Below are 21002 nucleotides of genomic sequence, written 5' to 3' on the forward strand. Positions count from 1 at the left end.
GTAGAGCCTCACCTGACACCCATGATAGAAGATTGAATATAAACAGGTCATGTGTTCAATGTGGGTTTCAGCCTACTTCATGCCCTGATGTCTGTGCTTCATCTTTTCCTCAACATGCATTGACGTCTCTCTGCTTTGTCAGTCAATAAAAGGCAAAAATCAAACGTTTTACGCCAGCTGAGCAGTGTAAAGACTTTGAAGGAGCTGCTTCTGCATTACAGCAAGGCAGCTGATGTGGCCAAGGAAAGATATTTGAACAGAACTTGATTAGAAGAAAATCACATCCAGTGCTATCTTGTAGATCTTTTGTAGCTCACCCAATTTACACATTTTCAAGTTGACAGAAATCTGTAAAAATGCTGTTTTGGAATAATGTATTCCAATTGGTCAATTACAGTATTCAGTACTTAATTATTCTGAACAATGACCGCTTATCCAGGTAATTCTGTATAACTGACCTAGTAGGCCTAAACCTATCTCCCAAATAACTCCTTTCATGTTTCTCTGTGTTGTAATAAAAATACAAGTCGGAATAGCTAATTGGCACCATTTTGCATCTAAAAATGATCACAGTAGCAATATCGCCCTGTGCGACTTTGGTATTACTTTAACGTAGGAGATAAACTTTTTAAAAGATGGCTAGAGGTGAAAGGTCTCCAGTTACAGCAAGAAAATGAAAACATCACTCAGAAGGACAAGAAACCTCAAGAGTCAAAGAGATGAATGAAAGAGAATTTAAAATATATATATATATTTTCACATAATGACTGGCTAACAGTCTATTATATTTCACATATTTTCCCTAGATTGTGAAACATTTATTCAGTCACCAAACAACCTCAGTGACATAAACAAGCTAATTAATGGGCTAACGCTAGGTCTCACAGAAAAGGTGGGACAGCTATCATTTCATTAGCTTGTGAAACTGTTTTCTTCACACTGAGATTGAGTTATTATGGGCTTCCGTTTAGCATGTTGGCTATTCAATTTCAAGAACAGATTCAGATGCAAATATCAATATGGGATATTCTACCTCCGCCTCGCCTTCATAATCTCCCTTCACATTCATTTCTGTCCAAAAAGAGGGATTATTAATATACAGCTAATCTGACTCTCCCAGTGTGAAATAAGCCCAGTGTCCTTTTGCCAAGTTTACATGCCGATTATGCTCCCCCACCCCGTGTTAAGAAGCATTTGCATAAAATCCCATTTTTTCTGATGCACCCTAAACACACCAAATCCATTCATCGCCACCATTGCAATACCACAACCTGTCGGAGGAATGTCAAAGGAAGGAGGGGAAAGGAGGAGAATGGAACCAGCATGACCCCCCATTTCACACCTCTAACATGCCTAACCAGCCTGTTCTGTAAGCACAAACAATACTCTAAGGGGAAAAATACACTGAGTGTAACGATGTAACAAAAGAAAGAAAGCTAGCAAGAAAAAAGAAACATTAAAAAATTAAATGTCTGGTGATTGGAGCTAAAATATTGATGCTTTATCTTGTTTTAAAATAAACATTATATGGCAAAATATATATATATTTGAACATTCTTCAAAATTCTCCTATTGTGCAAGACTGAAAATTAACAGAATACGGAACTGGAACAAAATGAGAGTGAGAAATGAAGTGAATTATTCCTGTGTGAGTGTGTTTGTGTGCAATCTGTGAGTCTCAAACTCGTCTGTGTGTCAGGTCTGGACACTTCGATCATGGACTCTGGCATATCTCTGATCAACAATCAGAAATCTCTGCTGCCAGTCTCACTAAGCAAAAGCCTGAGACGAATACGCAATCATTCTCCTCACCGCATTTGATATTCCACTCCATGCAAGGGTGCCTTGTCTCTTGGCGTCTTTCTCGCCATGTCTATCTCTATCTTGCTCTCATTCTCTGCTTCATAAATAACACAACTAGTAACTGATCCTGTGTAAATCTGTCATTACACCAAACAGATATAAGCCATTTCTCTGGTTCTTGTGTGACCTTTATTTGTAGAAAACAGTTACAAAGAGCCAAACAACCTAGTTATTGTCAATAGTGTTACTTGCAAGTAGCTAGTTGCGCAAACTGGATTCTCCTACTGCGAAGTGCCTTGCACAAGGTTACAATTAAGATATATATATATATATATATATATATATATATATATATATATATATATATATATATATATATATATATATATATATATATATATATTAATGTCTGATATTAAAGATTAAATGGTGCATTCAGTTGTACATCTAAAATGTTGGATAAAATAATACATTCTAAAAATATCTCTCTATTAATTTTAAGTAAACATATATATATATTTTGCCATTTTTGCCACTCCCCTTTCTTCTAAATGTAATTAAATTAAAAACTACACTCTAAAAAAAGACTGGCATAATTTCATTACAATTTCAAAAGTTTATTAAAATAAATATTAAATTAATTTCAAGTTGACGTCCTTGTGTTGACTAGCTCTCAATCCTTCTTCAAGTACGGGAAAACTTAAAATACTTTATTAGTCCTGCAGGGAATTCTGTTAATTTCCATTCCATTGTTTAAATAATCAAGTTATAATTAACAAAGTGTTTGAATTTGATGAAAGCATTTTTTCCCCTAAAAGTCTGCAAACCTTTTTATTGAAGATTTACTTATTCGTATTCGAAAGGTTGCAGAGTTACCTTTGTGTTGGCAGGGACTATCCACAAGCCAAGTACGACATAAATATGGCCTTACTCTGAATGACGAAGTGTTTGAAATAAACTTTGTGATAAACAGACTCACCTCAAAGTGACAAAAATGAGATCAATGTTTCCATATTTCGTCATGTGTGGCTAGTTTTTACTTTTTATAAGTGCCCTATTTCTCGGCTGATGGAGATTTGTTGAGTGTGCATGCAGATTAATCACATTGAAGGAAAGCTCTCATTTGTCCTTCTGGCAGTGGCCTCATTGCATTTCTCTCTCTGGAGCAATTCTCTAAGCCTATTTGTCAGATAAATCACTGTAAATGTACAGAGATGTGCCGTTACAGCTGTTTCGTTATCTCTCTGAACAACAATTATTGCTTAAATCCCTGAACAAAACCTCTATCCAGAGGAAACAGCTTAATAAAGTTTGTTCCATTCTTTAGGAAGTCATGTCTGTTCCTGCTGTAAATCCACTTGATATATTGAATACAATTTCAGGTAATCTATCAGCGAGAGATGTGTGTCAGCATTCTTCAACGCTTCTTTTGTCTCCATAATAGCACTGTTTTGTTAACAGTGTTTACTGTCCTAAGGGAAGCCTTTATTTTATACTATGTGCTTCAGCTGCTCTCAGTTAAAGATATACAGATACATGTACTTTACAATTAAAATACATAATTATTATTTTTTCCTTATTACTGTTCAGTTGGGGTCTTAGAAATTCGTTTATTTTTCCATCAGTTTAATCTCTGCTTGTGTTTAAAGATTTTAATTAAATAGCCTACATGGATTTAAATAAAAGACTATTCATAATTACAGTTTTTTTATTTTTCTTTTGATTTAGTTTGTGTGATAAATATTTCTAGTTTATACAAATTGTCAATGTTTATACAAGACATTGACTTCTCACAAAAAAAATGTAATTAAAAAGTACAAAGCAAACCATGATAATACTGAACTATTACACCTAGACAGAAAGAACGATATACAGTAATGATGGATGGATGGATAGATGACAAGAGAGGTCCAGAGAGATGTCAAACAATGGCCAAAAAGAAGGAAACATTTTGTTTTTTTTTTCACTTTCACACACACTGCTAATGGCCTCTCAAGAGAAAGCTGTAACCCTTTCTCCAGAATGTAACTTAAACAAGAAGACAAAAATGTGCACTTGTTAGCCACCCTCTTAACCCTCGTCTCAGCGGCAGAGAGCAGATAAAATGCAGGGTCACGGCAAACTCTCTCCTCAGCTTTATCAATGTTCTGCTGTGCTAGTAATACAGTGCTTAACAAGAACATGTACCAAGGTTCACAAATAATAAATGATGGTTGTCACACTTTATGCATTATATATCACCGAAACCAATCACTTTTTGCTTTCATTAAAAGCTGTGAAGTCTATGATGTGCTCTGAATGCAGTTTGCCATTATGGAGTGTTGGTGTGCCTCTTAACTAACTATAAGCATTGGTTTCTTGGAAGGCCAGCTTCACCAGTCACATTTTAGTGGCCTTGCTGGTCCACCTCCTAGATCAACACTAAACCAGCATTAAAAACTAAAATAAAAAGAGTAAGAAAAATAAAAACACTAAAAAATAAATTTAGGCAACATTGTAAGTTACAGTTTGGAATGAGCATGCGTGATTACATACTATTGTAACAATATCATCTGATACTATATACATAATAAATTACCAGTAACTGAAAAAAGTGTGCCACACACACAAGTACACTTGACAACAGGCATCTAGGGTACTGTTTTTGTGGACTCTAGTATGGTTTGCAATTTGTATGAAGGTAATTTAGTGTCATTTTTGAAAGTGAGCTATTACTTGATGCAGGACTTTAATTTGCCTGTAGTATATTGCATTTCTTATTGTTGCTTGTCTCTTCTGAAATTACTTTCCGCAGGCAGCATAGCACACATTCTTCATCCATTAGTGACGTAAATATCATGGTGCTACATTCTGGTAGTACAACTAAAGAAACAGAAATAGATGAAGAATCTGAATAATAACAATTGCAAAAAAAGTAATGCTTCCTGTTTTTGCTGCCTTTTTCTTCTTGTTACTTAGATACAGTATGGGAAATATTCTGCTGATAATGCTCAGTGTTATATATTGATGATGCAAATGTACTACGCCAAATAATAAAGTGAAATGAGTGAAAACACCAACGAAATTTCACATCCTCTGAAGATCCTGTGGCCCATCTGGATCGCATTCACTCACTCTGGCTCTTCCATATCACCTGCAAAACACTCCGGCTCATTCTGGATAGGGTTAAGAGTTCAACACTCAAAGGATTTTGAAAAAGCAGAGCACACTGGGAGTTTTGACCAGAGAATCCACTCCAAAAATCTCCCTGATTAGACAGGAGCTCAGTGACCCTGCCGCTCCTCTCAGAAATATGATTATTAGCACCCACTGCTCTTGCTTCATGACCTATCCACAATCCCTTTAAATCCCGGGGTCATGGCGACATCGAGCACAGGGAGCGTCCTGATGGGAAACATGACCTCTGTGATGCAGCAGCCCAGTCGAATCGACTCAACATGTGTATGATGAGAGCTCCTATTGTTCATGAAGTGTAAAATGGCCCTGGCCCTCTCAGGGCTCGAGGAAATGGTACTCATGCTGGCATTTAGATGGAACTGTTCAAATGGTAAGTGGGACAAGGCAGTTTCTGCAGAGTCCATATACCTCATAGACATCATCTCACTCACTCAGACGTATGTTTTAGAAAGTCAACTGTAGTATTCACATGAGTGATTACAGACAGTGATTGTTAGATTTTAAAGATTTTAAAACAAGCATTTGTTGAAAGAAGCTAAAGCTCTTTGTTGTCTGTCAGAATAATAACTCGAACCAGAGTTGTGGTAATTCAGAATCAAATAACTGGCCTTCCACACAAAGTTTCATCGGAATTTGAATGGGAATGTCAGAAAGGGCCATTTAAAGAACTGAAATTAAACATGCCATTCAGATGTTTGGGGTGAGTAAGATTTTGTTAAACGGTTTTGAAAAAAGCCTCTCATGCGGAGCAAGGCTGCATTTATTTATTAAAAAATACAGTAAAAACAGTAATATAAGCTAATTTGCTGTGCAATAAACACTTTTTCTTATCAGTTGAAAACTGTATTGCTTTATTTTTTTTGTGTAAACTTTGATATATTTTTCAGGATTTTTCTTTAAATAGAAAGTGAAAAGAAAAGCATCCATTCTTTCATTCATTCATTCCTTCCTTCATTCATTTTTATGCACTGTAGAATTATTATTATTTTTTTTTTGGTAACAATGTAAACGCTTTTACTGCGTTAACTGATTTAATGGTTTTGTCAAGTGGACATTAAAACTTTTCTGGTTTAAAAAACATATTAGAGTCCAGCCTGAATTTCTTTGAATTTCAGTTCATTTTCATTATACTTTCTTACATTTAAATTGCAATTCTGCATCCTGTCTACTGTATCTCAGTTCAAATTGCAGGAATTAAATTAACTGGATACAACCCTGGTGTTAAATGACAACTTATATGTCTGTGCACACTGCACACTGAAACTAAAAATGAATCAAAATTCATATGCATATGAACATCAAAATGTGATCAAGAAAATCTTGTGTACCAAAGTTCAAGCTTGAGAAACTTTGACCTTAGACAATATAATACAAACAAACTTGCTGCATACAATTAACCTGCATGGCTTGCAGTACTCCTTGAACGTGGAGTAGACTAGTGGCTCCCAACCACCTTCCTGGAGCCACCATCACTTCACAATTTGCACATCACCTTTGTCTGACACCTATCTCTGATCTTAAAGTCTGTACCAGTGAGCTGATGACCTGACAAAATGTTCAGAGTTGGCATCATAGAGTTTCATACCCCAACATCATATCCTCTTGCTTATATTCATAGCCTGGTCCAAAGTAATTTGTGACTCCAGCTTAACTCTCTGGCAAGTGAAGTGTAGCCGCCTGGCAATACAATGAATATTAACCAATGAATGTCTTACCATGTGATATAGCATTTGGCTCAGACTGCGACGGGTCATTAAACACATGATTGGTTATAGCTTGAAGTTTATTTAATTTGCTGGCTTTAGCGAGATTAATATAAATATCAGGCTTGAATCAGCGAAGCAATAGGCGAGATAAATCTTAGCACCTTGAATTAAAAAAAAAAAAAAGAAAGAAACAAGAGAATTCAATTAGCTTATATTCAGTTAACCAATTTAGTTATATATATAACAAAAACTATACTGTGACACTGTACAAGATGTACTGTAATCTCTAGACAAATTGGAACTCTTCCATAAAATCTCCTAAATTTCTTTTAAAAAACACTGTATTTTGCATGAATTTCTCCTGAACTGCAAGATGATGAGCATTTAGGATATGTTTAAGTAAAAAGATGTTAACATGTGCAGCAGGATGCATGATTATGGTATGATTGTCATGTTGGCTTGCTATTCTTGCCCTCCAGGGGGGTTATTTATTGTTCCAGAATGCAGTCTATTTATCACAGAGGAAAAGAGCGATAAGGCCGCATGCATTCATGTTATCCACGTACACTAAAGCATGACGAGATGTGACTGTAAAATAAGAGTTTGTTTGTAATTTTGCTGGTGGTTATGCCGATATAAACCCTTTGTCCAACCTGAAAACAATAATTTGAACCACAAAACATCAGCAATTTTGAACTACCTCTTTGTCGCCAGGGGACAAATGAAACGTTTTGGAAAAGTCAGGGCTTTTCACACATCAACTAGAAGCTTGAGAAAAAGACAGGTGGTTTAATGTGCTTCCTAAAAAACATTAATACTCAAAGTTATCACATCTATAATGCCAAAATGCAAAACAACAATTTTCTCATTAAACAGTGCCCTGTCTTTGGCTAGCTTTTCCTAAGATTTTATGTACTTAGACAAATTAGAGCCCCTAGATATGAATTAAAGCTTTTCATTTCCCCCTCGTTGAAGCCACTGCCTTACTGGAGAAAATAAATTGAAAAAGCGATAAATTTAAACTTATCCTAAATGGCATTAAGTAGCCCATCATGCAGTGTGCAAATGTATTTTGCCTAAACAGAGGTTTTTATCATCACAATCGTTGATCAAGTTATGAATATTTCCTCTTAAACTAGTTCATATTCTACACAAATCATGTTTATCTGTCAGTAAAGCATGGAGTACAGTGGGTATACACAAAACAAAATTGTTTGTACCATTCAAATCAATATTTAATTTCAGTGGTAGACCAAACGCTTTGTCTTGATAGGGAAATCAAGACTACAATATCCTATTCCAATATATCCCAAGTGATATGTGTTTATTTGGGCTCGAGACTGAAAGAAAGTGTACATCAGCAGTTTTCAAAAACTCAAACTTATTATTAGGTAGGCACTAAAAAAGTACACTAAAAAAGGCCATAAGCAAGAAAACGAAAAGTGTGATGCAGTGGGAATTGTGGGCAAAAGGCAGAGCAGCTGTAAGAAAGGTGGGAAAGAAGAGTGTGAGAGAAAGAGAGAGAGCTCCAGTGGAGGTGTGACAGCAGACAGACAGGTTGATGGAGATTAGGCTGTCAGAGAGGCAGTCCGTCAGTGTAGCGTCACACACACCTCACTGCTTCCTGACAGCTACACGTCTGTCCTTATGGGCCGCAATAACGGAACATTGTAATTTCCCTCTGCTTTCCCTTTTCCTCCAGGCAATTAAGCACCAAGGGCTTCCCATTTCTGCTGGGTTTCCTATTTCTTTCTCTCTGTGCCTGCATCAAGACCATTTCCATTCAGACTGGTCTGCTTTGATGACATTAGCATTAGCATAGAAAATGAAATGTTTACCTGAAGGGGTAAACTCTGATATTTTTTCTTCTGGTGACAAACAAGATCCAATTTGTTTACCGCCACTTTGAAATGGATGCTCTAGTATTTGCTCAAATTATGGGATTCAGTATTTGCCATTCTAGAATTGTGGTATGAATTACCCATGAGGTGGCACAAGTCAAATTCTTCTAATTCTTTATTTGGCACATTTGATTGTTAACACATTTCTTTTAAGAACGTTTATTATTATTCAAAGCTGCATTTCCAATCTAAAAGTCAAATTAAGATGGCATCACTGACATTACACAGCTTATACTGTATGTAACAACTATAATTACAAAATTACAAAAATACTGAAACATTGTAATATAAATAATATATATGTACGAGACTTGCTACTGCCAATACATCCACAACATCCTGATGTGAGCATGTAAGAAAAACTGCTGCTGCACACATAACATAAATGAAATAACCCCCATATAGCAATCACCTCGTTGCAGATCTACAGGTGGAGCTGGGGAAGGTGGAGGGTTTCTGAAGCGCGCTGCAACTGCTACAGCAAGCACTAGCCAATTATTTGAATGTTGAGCAGTGAGTTTTTGACTACTGATACAAAAACAATCAGCTGCGTCATGAGATGATGTCTATGAAAGATTGAGTTTGAACTATCAGACTGTGCCATCTAGTGTCTCCTGACAGAACTTTGGATACATATATGCAATTCTTTCATTAATAATTAATTATGGCCACTGAATTGTTTTACCACCCAAATTCAATAAAGATTATGCAAATCTGCTAATGTCACAAATACATCCAAAAATTAGTGCTAAAGGCAATTCACATGCCGCAGTTTTCCATCTTGCGGGCTGTTTATGAAAGGTTCAGTAGGCACCTCAACTGACTTATTAAAATGTTAAAAAAACACATGGCTACACTGCCCATTTTTAAAGTTCTTCCCTGTCATGTCATGAATCCCTGCAGCCATGATCCCTATAAAATGTACACAAACATCACTTTGAAATAAAATTCTGTTTACCGCCTGCTTTCCCTGGGCAGTAATAGTGTAACTTTAATTGCAGAGTGGGCGATCTTGGCCAGAATAATATGGAATGATGGCCAGTTTGGAACATATGCGATCTTGGCCATTAATAATATGGACATTCTAAAAATCTACTGAAACAGAACATTTATGTAAAAAGTACTTAGTTAACATTTTGGGAGGCAAAACATGTGTCAAACTCAAGGGCCACAGTCCACTTGCACAGTTTTAGATATAACCCTAATTAAACACACCTGATCCAGCTAATCTAATCTAATCATTTAGGCTTATAAAACTACATGATTTGTGTGCTTGGAGCAGGGATAGAACTAAATTCTGCAGGGCTACGGCCCTCCAGTTAGTACCCCTGGGACCTACAGCAATTTTCCCTTCAGTTATTTAGAATATTACCATTTGGCTGTTACCAGGCAAATTCTTCAAACAAAGCAGAGGAAATTTTCTTTCTTTTAGATTTACCCAGGACATAACATTGTTTTTGTACTCATTTGAAATTATAAAAAATTAATGCAAAAGATACTGGCATATTGTATGTGTCAGCAAGTCACTGTTAATTGTTCACTTGAACCGAATCATTTAGGTTTATTCATTCAGGAACGAAAACACTAGACGCAAAACAATTGCTTTGGTGGTTGTGTTTGGATTATTTTTTGTTGTAAGCAAAAACAGGCAATAGGTCTAAAACAGTCTTTTAATTTAACTGCGTTGTAAAAAAAAAAAAAAAAAAAAAAAAAATATATCTACTATTGTCACATTCTTATTTTGAATTTACTATATGAAATGATATAAATATGTACGTTTTTTTTGCCCCATATCTTCAATTTTGTGAACTAAATGCATTTGATGACAAAACAGTGAATCAGTATGCACTCTTAATGCGCGCGACACATCATTTAAACAAACAATTATGATATTATCGCAAACGATATATATATTGCAACCGCACCACTTTGAAAAAAATGTCAAGCTTCATTTTAACCCACCAATGCAACGATGCAATTATTTAGTTTACCTCTACACGCTTACGAAGGGTTGATGTCTAGTCGAGATTTATAAGCTGCTAACTCAACAATCATAACAGATAAATATGGCCAGGGGTTCACTTAATTTCCTTCGCTCAACTTCAGAATATGACGGGTTTCGTAGCGGTGTCTGCAAAAAAATTGTGAAGGCGGAGCGTTTTTTTTTTTTTTTACTCAGTAAATGTACAATACTCAAACAAAATATACTTAAGTAAATTACAGATTTTAAAAATTAGTGGGCTACACACTTTCAAAGTTTTCTTTCTTACCCTTAACATTGTTTTTCCATTTCTAAACTAACAATCTAAACAGCAAAATACCACAGCAAATTTTCCCTTGAGCATTAATTCTTTCAAAGTTTTCTTTCTTACCCTTAACATTGTTTTTCCATGCCAATGGCATATTGTATCTGCTCAACTAATGTCAACTACCAAAACTACCAAAAAACCAAACTTATAAAACATAACTCTCCCACATCATTTCCATTATTGACCTACCGGCTATCAGGATTTGAAAACATCCCTTCCCCAGATCATGCTTTCAACTCAACAATCATGATACAGCTCCTAAAAAACTATCACTTAAAAAAAACACATTCAATAAAAAGTTCAACACCTTAATTAAGAATACTTTATCTTGAAATTTAGCCTATCATTTGAAAGAAACAAGTTTTTCGTATCAACATTCCATACCTTGCTAGGATTAAGAGACTTTCAACTAATATATATATATATGTATATATATATATATAAGCCTACCCTACCTTTAGTTAAAACTAAAATATATGTAATTAAAATATATGTAACTGCTACAAAAACATCCATTAAAATACATTATGTATGTGTGAGTAACCTACTTATTGGATTATGGACTTGAAAAATGGCTATTTAAATTCAAAATGTAGAGTAGATTGTTTTAGGGTATTGGGTGATATTGATCCCTCATGTCATGGACAGAGATGAGACTGATCACTCGCTGGAGTTAGCACTGTTCAGTGTTTTATGGCGTGTATGTGGCCACGCCGGGTGTTTGTATGTGCAGTAGTGCTGTAGTATTGATCTAGTAGTGGTTGATATACGGTAGTTATCACATCCTATCAGAGCACAAGCTCTCCTCTCATCCCTCAGGCCCATAGAATCCTGCCTGCCGGACAGTTTATATCCCTCACCACACGCAGAGTTATGCCCAACCTGTCCTCTGACATTCTTCCTCTACTCATTCTCCCTCACCATGGATATTTCTCTCTGTCATTGTCTCCTAATCTTCCTATTTCTTCCCCCCTTCTGGCCCGTCAGACTCTGGGCACTAGATCATCTAAAGTCCAGAAGCCCAACTCTGAAGAAAGCCATTTCACACATGGGCGGTGTGACGAAGGAACTTCACACCCTCCAGTCATGGCATGAAACTCAATTTGCATGCACTAAAAGTACTTTGCTAGTAACGGTACATACTTTTTAGTATGTAGTAAAAGGAAAATATGAAAGTCATACGACTTCATCTACCACAGACTCCTTTACTGCAAACAATTTGCATTTGTAATGGCTAGTATCTTGCTAAATAGGAAACATGCATGTTTTTAGAAGCCCTCCAAAAAGAATGAGGTACTGGTAAACATCTACAATTGTTAGCGAAATATTAGCAGTACTACATCACATCCAGTAACTTTGACACTTTTCAAAAAGTTGGAATGTACTTATTTGACTCTTTTATACTATATAGAAGGGATTATATGCAAATTGGGATTTAGCCACCCTGGTTCTTCTACCACTGGCCCACGTTCAGCTTCACAACAGCAATGTGTGCCTGAGAGGATGGAAGTGGAAATACAATAACACTGGCACTAGTGGTGATGAGCTGCACCTGGTGCTTACTGCGCCACCGTTGCCATGAATCCATTACTGTGTCACTTGTTCAGCCCACCTGGTCCTGGACCCTTGGACCTTCTCCACCTATGAGAATCAGAGCCAGGTGCATACTTGATGATAAAACAGTACACCTGAAACATTCTTCTCTCCTTCAATGAATATTTTAAGAACGACATTTACACGTCTGATTCAGAAAACGAACAATGGTGAACAAAATCTAGGATTTTAAAACAGAATGTAAAACACTTTTAGGAACTGAAAGGCAGTTTTGGGGAACTTTTCAAAATGTATTTCATTTATAAATTGCTACAAATTTTACTAAGGAACTGCCCACCTCATAATCCAATCTTCATTTTATTCTTATTATTTTGGCCAAATTGCACATAATACTAATGGTATAAAAAAGTTTATTATTTTCACCTTTTTGCTGGAAAGTGAACAAAGATAATCAAGACGTGTGTGACGTTACAGGGAAGAAAATTAAACAAAATTGAACAGTCACTATTGTTGGAAAAATACACAAACATTTTAGTTATAAACATACCAATGGCTTTCAAAAATCCCAAAATAAACATAAAATAAACAATGGTACTGCTTTGTAAAAAGCAATTCTGAAGTGATAGTTCTCCCAAAAATTAAGTTATTTCATCACTTCAAATAAACCCTCATAAACAAAAAACTTCATTCAAAATAACTTTCACAGGTGTACGATTGTGATTATGCTGTGCAGTGGAAGTAGTGACCTTTTTTTCTGCCTTATTGTAAAGTACATCCAAGTACAACAGAAATCGAATAAAAAAAAAATAAAATAAAAAAAAATGAAGGGCGAGGATTTTGTAAAGAAAATTGAGTAAAGACATTTTGATTCGAATGATTAAGCAAAAAAATAAAATAAAAATAAAGTATTAAACTTCTGTACGGATGAATCGTTCAATGAGATGCATTTAGAGAACAGACAGCATAAGTCGGCATGAAATGAAAATTCACCCTGAGCTAGGCTGGCCTCCCTTGGCCTTCTTATAATACCTCAACCCTAAACTTTCCAAACCACAGCTGTAGGTGAATTAAAAACCTGTCTAAATTCCACCAAAATTCACTTTTTTTTCATCTTCATCTCAGCTGCAAATGATTTTCATGAGACTCATTAACGGGCTGTGAGTCTGTTCAGCAGGGTGTAATCCTATTGTCTTGCATGGTTGATAAATTAGATGAATTGAGCCAGTGTGATGTGTGAGGAGATCAGCCCTGGTTTAAAAGGGCAGAGCCACAGGTGTAATTGTATTTCTGAGAACAGGAAATGAGCGTGATTATAGACCCCCAATTAAGCTACTGGGTCAGCGAGGGAGGGGATTCGAGTCTACGTGAAGGTTTAATTGCCTTGCGAGCTGATTTGGCAGCGCAGTCATTTAGCGGTAAATAATACAGGAGGTAAGTCAGCTATTAGACACTTTCATGTGAGAAGGTCAAAGAGCTGAATACCACAGGGCACCTGTCTGCAAAACGAATCTCCAGGCTCACACGCCCACCGACTTGCAACCACAACCCACCCGACCACCATCACCTGATCCATTATTTACTTTCTTCTCCGCAGCAGCCGAAAAAAGGCTGTAAATCTTGCATGTGTCCTGTAATGTAACTAATGAGCTTGAACGAAATGACCCTGTTGTCCTTTAAATGGAACTCGAACAGCTCTGAGTGTTTAATCATTCATTTGCACAGTAGCAGGATTTTTAATCTGCATCACTTTGACTAATGATACACAAAACTAAATGAGATTGGCTGTGTGGTACAAAGATGCATCTCTACAATATGCAGATACATCTCTATAATGTGCATTCATCTAAACACGTAGATGGCGACGATGCCATTGGCCCACCTGCTATAATCAGTCAGCTCGGAAACACAACAGGGAGAATTGTGGGAATTCTGCATATAGTCAGTAACAAGCTTAGAGAGATAAAATTGCCAGCTCAGCAATTGCGCAGTGAGAGGGAGAAATGGATAGGAAAAAAAGAAAGACAGACAGAAGAGCATTTGAGAAATAGTAAGAGCTTTGGAGACTTTCTGTAAATTGCTTTTGCAAGAAATGTTCTCATTTGAATGGAAATTCAACATCAAATGGCATTCACGACCCATTTTACATTGGAAATATGACATTTCTAAATAAAAATATTATTTAAATATCTATGTACAATATTTGCTTTTCATTATTTACTGTACAGCATATATATATAACTTTTTCTATTTTATTAAATAACATTTTTTATTTATTTTATGCAACAAACAACAAACAAAATCGTGTTTACTGCAGAAATAAAACAGCTCATGTTGATTTTAGTTGCAGAAAGACTCAGTGGTCTTTGTGATTTTAAGGTCATGAATAGGTGACAGTACAGCTAAAAAAATGCTTACATTTGCACAAAGTTTGATTTCACCATCTGTGGCTAATGGAAGATAAATATGTTCTTTCTTTTATATATTAAATCAACAAGCCCTCTAGAGACTGAATTTTCCCCTCGGTTCAAACACACATGCAAATTCTGCAAGCTATTATATTGAGGGAATAAGATGCAAATAACCTCACAATCACTGCATCAAGGTCTTTCTTTAATAACTTAGCACATAAATCCAAAGTCCATTTGAAAGTTTACTCATTCTGCATCTAGAGAACTTTCCTCTCTCACTACTGTCAGAGCAGCAGAATCAATATGAAGACAATGTTGAGCTCAAATATCGACTGTACGCATTCTCGCATCAGCCACTGTTTGAAGGTTGTTCTTAAATGTTAGTTGTATACTACGAGACTAAATCAATTCATTGGTGAATTCATGACTGAATATATTCACAAATAAGAACAGAAGCATGATGTTTTAACAATGTTTGTCACTCATATGCAAGGTTATATCTACTCCGCTATAAATCCTGTCGCAGAAAACAAATTCCATACATTTTAAAATGTATTAATTGCAGGATTCTTCTTTTTTGTTCATTAGCTCATATGTATCTATGAAAAAGTACTTGAATCAAAAAAACATTTTATATTTAATACCATGCACACTGAATAGTTTATCATCTAAAATATTAGATTCTGTCTAGCAATTTCTTTAAATGTCACTCAATATAAATTTCCTCCACAGCACATACATAAATTCGTCAAATAGGGTTTGTTTTATGATTTGTTATCATAAAGTGTATTATCTCAGTACCTGCTGTGAGCCGCAAACAACCATATAATCTTGCCAGCATCAGAGAGTGCATGAGAAATCCTCTTGTATCTGAACAGTGTTGCAATATTCACTGGAAATATTTCATTTCGGAGTCCAAGTCGAACCTCAAGTCAATTTATTTGCCATGTAAGTGCAATCTGGAGTTTGTGTTGTGCAACTCAGTCTTAAGTTTCCATTTTTGCCCTGTACAAACAACACAGCTTATATCATATCCTAATAGCAGCAGTGTGGGGTTTCTGTATCTTTAGATGGCTCCAAATAATTTATAAAACCACAAGCCAAATAGATCAATATTGTTGCTTTCAGTTTCTGCTCAGATCAGTTCTCTTCACTGAGCCAGAACGAGTCAACATCGTCATCCGCAACTCTGAACGTCAGACTCTCTCTGTCGGACTTCAGAGAATACAACGGAACACTGCACCGAATAGATTAAAGGAGAAAAGAAGAAATGCACTAAAAATGAGACCAACCAACAAGAGTTACTACAGAGTTAGAGTTACTTACAAAAGTTACTTACCTGGCAGGGGAGACACCATGATCAAGAAGGTGGTTCACCCAGAGCGAGGCTCTGCCTTTTCACTCGGGCCGTGCTGACCCCTGAGAAATTACCCAAATGTGGGAATCTCGACTGCATAATTTATGGTAGTTGGGGATTACGTTCCCCCTGAATTTTTGGGGGGCATTCGTGGCCTAATGGATAGAGAGTCTGACTTGTAATCCGAAGGTCGTGGGTTTGAGTCTCAGGTCCGGCAGGGATTGTAGGTGGTGGGGAGTGAATGTACAGCGCTCTCTTCCATCCACAATACCGTGACTGAAGTGAGACCCTTGAGTTAAGCACCGAACCCCCAACTGCTCCCCGGGCGCCGCAGCAATATGGCTGCCCACTGGTGTGTGTGCGCACTTGGATGGGTTAAATGCAGAGCACAAATTCCGATTATGGGCCACCATAATTGGCCACACGTCCCTTCACTTCACTTTCACATACAGAGAGATGGACAAGACACTAAAAATGTGAAAATTTTAAAAAGAAGGACACACAGGATGAGTTTTCCTTCTCTGTAAGCTCACAATAAAGCTAACAAACACATTGTAGAGTACATCCAGTTCGGAGTGCTAATTTCAGTTAAGTTTAAACTCACTTATTTAAAAGTCTGACAACCACTTTCTAAGTTTCTACACACTGAAATTTCCACAAGATTACATTTTAAGAGCAGTTTCGGTGTTGTATTTTTCTAAAAAAAATGCAGTGGAAAACAAGCATGTCAACAACTGTTACATCACTGACATATGTATGACACAAATGTGCACTTCAGTGGGTTTTCTGTGCGGTCAGTGGCTAATGTTAGGGTTGCCAGTCTTTCTCAAGCTATGAAAAATGGCAGAATACAGGCGTATTGTGCAGTCAGAGAGCGAGACAAAACTCCTGTCAAAATCTTGGTCTTTGTAATCGTTTATCAAAATATAATAACATTCCTTACCTCTGGAATGACTTTTCTTTACAGCTGACATCACCAAAACCCTCTTATTTTTCAAGACCTACCCACCTGTCATAGAATCAGTTCCATGCAAAAGTGACCATCATCAAGAGCACTTGAAGGGTACTCTGTACTCTGAACAGCCCCATAAGACTTATGACTGACACTTTTATTTTCAATCAAAATATTACCTTGATAATGTGGCAGCAAAATGTATATTTATAGCTGATAAGATACAGCCATTATAAAAAGAGAAATGTACTGTTTTTGATTAAAATGTATTTTATACACACACAAGCATAGAGATAGATAGATAGATAGATAGATAGATAGATAGATGTAATGTCTTTGAAAATGTCCACAGAACAGAGCACTGTGCCATAATTTATACAAACCTTCACTTTGTTGCAGAATAAGCTGCAATATGCCAATATCGTAATAATGATATTGTAATTTATGCCGATAGTCAAAAGTCTGGCCTGTTTTAATTATAGAACATAATTGCAGCTCTAAATCGATTTAATAGTGACACTAAATTACCAGGCATGAAAATGAAGTAGTAAAGACAGGTTGATGGCTTTACAGAAGACCACCCCTAATGCTGCCTGCTTAAAAATTAAGTGCACTTAGAGATTTTTTAAAGTGTTATAACACCTGCTACACCCCTAGCATTGACTTCAGTAATTGTACAGATGATATATAAAAGTCAATTTAAGAGTCACATCTGTATACTGTACTGAATAAATATTATGACCTACACAGTGTTAAAGCTCTATGGTGTATTCATTAAGATGAAAAAGCCCTTGGACAGTCTCGTAAGAAAGATGTCTAAGAAAATGATGCTTTCTGAGTGTGTGGGTGTATGGATTTGCATTTAAGCAATGAAATCTCTTTTTTCAGATCAGGGTCCTTTGATGGCCAAAAACCTTCTTTTGATTCAGTCTCGCTGATAATGCAACATCCATCCATCTAAGTCTCTAGTTTAAAGGAATAGTTCAGCCAAAAAAGAAAAACAGCTGAAAAAGTACTTATCCTCAGGCCATTCAATATGTAGATGAGTTTGTTTTATCATCTGAAGGCATTTGGAGAAATATAGCATCACTTGCTCAACAATGGATCCTCTGCAGTGAATGGGTGCCGTCAAAATGAGTATGAATAAAAGCATCAAAATAATCCAACAAGTGATCCACAAGACTCCAGTCTATCAATTAAACATCAATTGTGAAGTGATAAGCTGCATGTATGTAAAAAACAAATCTATCATTAAGATGTTTTAACTGAAAACCATTGCTTCCAGCTAAAATAGCTTAAATAAAAAAGTCCTTAATTCATAATATTGTTTCTCCAGTGAAAAAGTTGTCTCAGAACTGTCCAAAACAGTTCTGAACAAATATGCTGGTGGATTTTGAAATAAGAGGACAACTGTGAAAGTACTTTTTCAATGGTGGAAGTGTTATTATGAATTATGGACTTGGCCAGAAGCAAGTTTAAATGGCAGATTTGTTTCAAACAACAACAAACACACAGCTTTTCATATTAAAATTAAGATGCTAACTGGACTGTCAAGTTTATTGTCCAGATTATTGTGACGTATTTATCAGATGCTTGAAATCTCATTCGGACAGCACCCATTCACTGCAGAGGGATCACTGGTGAGCAAGTGATGTCAAATTTTTCCAAATCTGTTGTGGTGTAGAAACTCATCTACATCTTAGATTGCCTGAGGGTGAATTCATTTTCAGCAAATTTTCATTTTTGGGTGATGAGTCATGAATTAAGTCATGAATAGCACACATTAAAAACACTAAAGTATCGGCAAATACAAATATAAACATAATGGCCAGTTCCTTTTGTAGGAAATGTGTTAACAGTACACATATGTGCATATTCTAACAATAAATAAACTAAAAAAATAAAAAGAAGCATGAAGAATTGAATGAAAATAGCCTGCAATATGCCCTTAAGAATATCCACTTTTAGGTAACACGTGGACTGAATATACATTTCTGCTGCTTTAAGGATCCTCTGTGGATTCTTTACCCAGTGGTACCATAGCTATGTGGTTTCACACCTCAGTAATGCTATGTTAATCCTCATACTGGCCTACTAAAGCACTGCAGTGTTTGGGTGCATGGGAAATGGAACAGAAGAAATGGAGAGGAATAAAACTTGTAATCCAGTAACAGGATTAGGGACTGCGGAGAATCCAAACACACAGGAAGATGGAAGGGTGGGAGGCCTGACATTTGGTGCTATTAATGTTTAAAGAGCATTGCAGAAAATCCAGCGAGAAGCGTGAAGCAGGCATAACCGATAGCATTTTTAGTGTGTTCCCAGCAAATATCTAAGGTCTATTTAAAACGTTCAGACCAACGATGCATTCAGGGATTTTTAAAAATATGCTTTCAATTGTCCTTTGTGGTGTACATAGCTGGGTTATCATCTGCTTCAACAAAGGGCTGTTTGAAGTTCGAACCTGAGCACACTGGAGTATGACGAGTAATCAAAAAAGGGATCTATGATTTGTGAATGGGTTTTTTGTGCTATCCTCTTTTTCTCTGTTCTACTCAAAGTCAAAAATAAACACCTGCCTAACATCAAATGAGATTAAAACTGGTTATGGAAAGTAAATAAATATCACTTGGTCAGTAACTTTATAAGGAATTGCCTCATAATAGCATATTATTGTTAAAAAATTAGGGTCAGAAAGATTGTTTTTCATAAAAATGTTCTATTCATCGCAGAATCCTGAAAACAACATTGTTCATGGCTTTCACAAACATAAGCAGTAATAATTAGATAATAGCAATAATCAGATTGTGATAATAATCAGAAATGCTCCTTGTCTTGGGCACCAAATCAGCATATTAGAATGACTTATGAAGGATCATGTGACACTGAATACTGGAGTAATGGCTGCCGAAATTGAACAGAAATAAATCACATTTTAGAATATATTAATATAGGAAAAAGTTAAAATTGTAATAACATTTCATAATATTATGTTTTGTTTATTAAGAAAATAAATGTGGTTTAGTGTGATAAACAGTGCAACAAATCTGTTGAATAAATGACTTAAATCTGCTCACTTGTCACCACCTACTGATCTGAAGGAGTCACTTTGGTGAAAAGAATCCCAGTTCACTGGGATTGATCAAAATCCCCTCTCCTATCAACACAGCACCTGTTTTAATTAAATGTAAAAGGATAGTTCACATAAAAAATAAATAAAATGTCATCTGGCATTAACTGTGGCCTGTATGCCTTTCAGACCATCTTCTATCTAAAGTATTCTTCAGGAGGTAATCAGAAGAAAATTTCAACAAGATCAAACCCTTTGACCTGCATTGTATGGACAAAGAACACTGAGACATTTTTCAAACTATCTTCTTGTTAACGATATTGTTTTCTTTTTTCTCTCTGTGAACTATTCTTTTAAATGAGTCTCTTCAATCATTTATTTTTGTTTGCCTTCTGCTCCTGTGTGAATGTAGTTGATGTGTCCTCATGTTTTGTGACAGGTCTTGTTTCAGAGACTAAACTGGATCTTGTTTATGATGCTGGACGTAATTCAATAACCTGGACTGTTTGACACAAACATGCAACATGAAAAATAAATAGAAATAGAACAAAATTGAAAACAGTTAAATCAAATCCCATTGTAAATTGTCAATTTCACACCCTGCTTGCACTCTTCTCATTTCTGACAGAAAATATCCATCAAAAAACAAATTTAGGTCAGAATCAATACTTGAAATTCAATCATCACAGTTCTCACTCTGGCTTTAAGAGGGATACAAACACCCTCTGAGTACACAAACCAAACAGAACGCCACTGAATAACTAC

General features: G+C 36.0%; 1 protein-coding gene and 1 non-coding gene across 5 annotated transcripts in view; one reads left to right on the forward strand and one right to left on the reverse strand.

Annotated features, from left to right (window-relative positions):
* ncam2 (neural cell adhesion molecule 2) overlaps positions 1-21002 on the reverse strand; it is a 187999-nt gene that overhangs the window by 81381 nt on the left and 85616 nt on the right. The gene's annotated exons all lie outside the window — the stretch shown is intronic.
* On the forward strand, positions 16190-16347 carry LOC122138566. Its single transcript, XR_006155684.1, has one exon. It is a non-coding gene; the product is annotated as a U1 spliceosomal RNA (small nuclear RNA).

Source organism: Cyprinus carpio, chromosome B9, assembly GCF_018340385.1.
Source record: "Cyprinus carpio isolate SPL01 chromosome B9, ASM1834038v1, whole genome shotgun sequence".
Classification (NCBI taxonomy): Eukaryota; Metazoa; Chordata; class Actinopteri; order Cypriniformes; family Cyprinidae; genus Cyprinus; species Cyprinus carpio.